Below are 3,314 nucleotides of genomic sequence, written 5' to 3' on the forward strand. Positions count from 1 at the left end.
GTTAGTTAATTAAAAACTATGATAAACTTTGATTTAAAAGTTGTTCTTCTGGGAAAATGATTTTTCTTATGAACATGAAACTATATCCAAAAATTATGGTTAAACTCAAAGTGAAAGTATGTTTTTCAAAATGGTCATCAAGATGTCAATTTTGGAAATGACTACCTCTTTAGTAATTGACATGTAACTTAAATTTCCGACTATAAACCTATACTTTTTCTGTTTATATTATTAAATTAGAGTTCAATATGAAACCATAGCAATTTGATTCACTCAAAACGGATTTAAAATGAAGAAGTTATGGGTAAAACAAGATTGGATATTTTTTGATTATTTTAGCTACGGGAAATGTTTAACAAATCTATACAAATCATATCCTAGCTAACTTATATTGTATTATACATGTATTCTAATATATTATGTAATCTTGGGATACCATAGACACGTATGCAAATGTTTTGACATATCATATCGACCCATGTATATATATTATTTGGAACAACCATAGACACTCTATATGTAGTAATGTGGGAGTTAGCTATACAGGGTTGAGGTTGATTCCAAAAATATATATACTTTGAGTTGTGATCTAGCCTGAGACGTGTATACACTGGGTCGTGAATTGATTCAAGATAATATATATCAATTTATTTCTGTACATCTAATTGTGGACAACTAGTTGTAGGTTACTAACGAGGACAGCTGACTTAATAAATTTAAAAGTCATTATAACGTATTAAAAAATGTTGTAAATATATTTTGAACATACTTTGATATATATGTACATATTTGTTATAGGTTCGTGAATCGACCAGTGGCCAAGTCTTACTTCCCGACGAAGTAAAAATCTGTGAAAGTGAGTTATAGTCCCACTTTTAAAATCTAATATTTTGGGATGAGAATACATGCAGTTTTATAAATGTTTTACGAAATAGGCACAAGTAATCGAAACTACATTATATGGTTGAATGATCGAAGCCGAATATCCCCCTTTTGCTTGGTAACCTAAGAATTAGTAAACCGATCTACTAATTGACGCGAATCCTAAAGATAGATCTATTGGGCCTAACGAACCCCATCCAAAGTACCGGATGCTTTAGTACTTCGAATTCGTTTTTATCATGTCCGAAGGGTGTCCCGGAATGATGGGGATATTCTTATATATGCATCTTGTTAATGTCAGTTACAAGGTGTTCACCATATGAATAATTTTTATCTCTATGTATGGGATGTATATTGAAATATGAAATCTTGTGGTCTATTGTTACGATTTGATATATATAGTTTAAACCTATAACTCACCAACATTTTTGTTGACGTTTTAAGCATGTTTATTCTCAGGTGATTATTAAGAGCTTCTGCTGTCGCATACTTAAATAAGGACAAGATTTGGAGTCCATGCTTGTATGATATTGTGTAAAAACTGCATTCAAGAAACTTATTTCGTTGTAACATATTTGTATTGTAAACCATTATGTAATAGTCGTGTGTAAACAGGATATTTTAGATTATCATTATTTGATAATCTACGTAAAGTTTTTTAAACCTTTATTGATGAAATAAAGGTTATGGTTTATTTTAAAATGAATGCAGTCTTTGAAAAATGTCTCGTATAGAGGTCAAAACCTCGCAACGAAATCAATTAATATGGAACGTTTTTAATCAATAAGAACGGGACATTTCACAAATCACAAAGACTAAGCCTGCTTTCAAAGAATCCAAATGATTCAGTATCTGCTGAAGTCATTAACAAATACCTTACTTCTGACTCTAAACTTTTACGGACAATACTTCTTCATCATCCTTCGATATTAGAAATTCTAAGATATCATCGTATCTTTCATTATAAATATCCTCGATATTTCTGAAGATATTTCATAACTATTCTTATCTGAAATCATTTATCTCTTTGCGATATATGTGTTATATCATAAAGGAAACTGTTTTAGTTTCTAAAATCTGAAAAATCCGAATTTAAAAAATGAATGTTTTTGAAGTAGTGTTGGGAATTGAAGCATGTGTTAGTATAATATAATGACACTTGATCAATGTGATTATATTACAGTAAGTCATGCTGAGTTTCTAATGGAACGTGATAAAGGTTCACAGATCATACCCTCATCATGAACCATGTTACATAACTCTTTCATTCTATTTAACCTCTAAATTATCAAGAAAATATTTTTCTTGATGATTCGGTCTTTTTCGAATATTCTGGTAATTTGATAAATCAAATCGTGCTATTACCTTTCCATTCTACTTTATATATTATGATCATTCGAAACTCCATACCTACGAATTCTGGACCATTATTCGCTTGACTTGAAGTCGGGAAGAAGAAACAAAATCATTGGGCTCCTAAATATAAGGGAAAATATAAAGCTTGACAATAACACATAAATTACAGACCGTGTATATCAATACGTATTGCAACGTAAAGACACGGGAGAATTAAAAACATTATAACCCCAAGGTAATAGTATAAGAAAATAACTTCCACTGGTGGCAGATGAAATAGAAGAATGAAGGATACTGTAGCCAGGAAAATGTCAAGAACCAGGACTAGATTTAGCATTTTTACAATCTATCGGGATGTATTAAATAAGGAAGAAGATTATAGGAGTGGTGAAAGTAAATGAAACGGAAGAGGTCAATTTATAGCGAAATATCAGACATAGCAATCGAGGCAGATTACCGCATTTAATTAAAGAGGATCATAATTTTCTTGATTACCGGAGAATCAAATCTTTTATGGATTTTAAGGATTATCTTTAAATTTCTTAAAATCCAGAAATCCACCGTGACTACGTCAAAAGTTAAATCTTTATCTCAACCTTTTGTGAGAGCTTCACTCATACGCTTCACATAATCTAATCGTTTTATCTATATTAGTCAGTAATGATGAAACTCTGTTTATCAACTCTATTCGTCATGAAAACATTTTTATTGTTAGCCGTGACAATCTCTATCAAATTTTGGGAGGAAATTTCTTTAACGGGTAGGTACTGTGACGACCCAAAAATTTTTGACCAAATTTAAACTTACTCTTTATATGATTTCGACAAGATAAGCAAGTCTGTAATATTGATTCTCAAAATTTTTGAACTAATGTTATATATTCAGTTAACCTTTGACTGTTGACCGACGATTCACGAACATCTATTTGTAAATAGATATACAGATATATATATATATATATATATATATATATATATATATATATATATATATATATATATATATATACAATAAGTTGGAATATTAATTATTAAAATTTATTTATAAATAACTTGCAATGTGTATTTAAAAACTGA

This window comes from Rutidosis leptorrhynchoides, chromosome 2 (assembly GCF_046630445.1).
Source record: "Rutidosis leptorrhynchoides isolate AG116_Rl617_1_P2 chromosome 2, CSIRO_AGI_Rlap_v1, whole genome shotgun sequence".
Taxonomy (NCBI): Eukaryota; Viridiplantae; Streptophyta; class Magnoliopsida; order Asterales; family Asteraceae; genus Rutidosis; species Rutidosis leptorrhynchoides.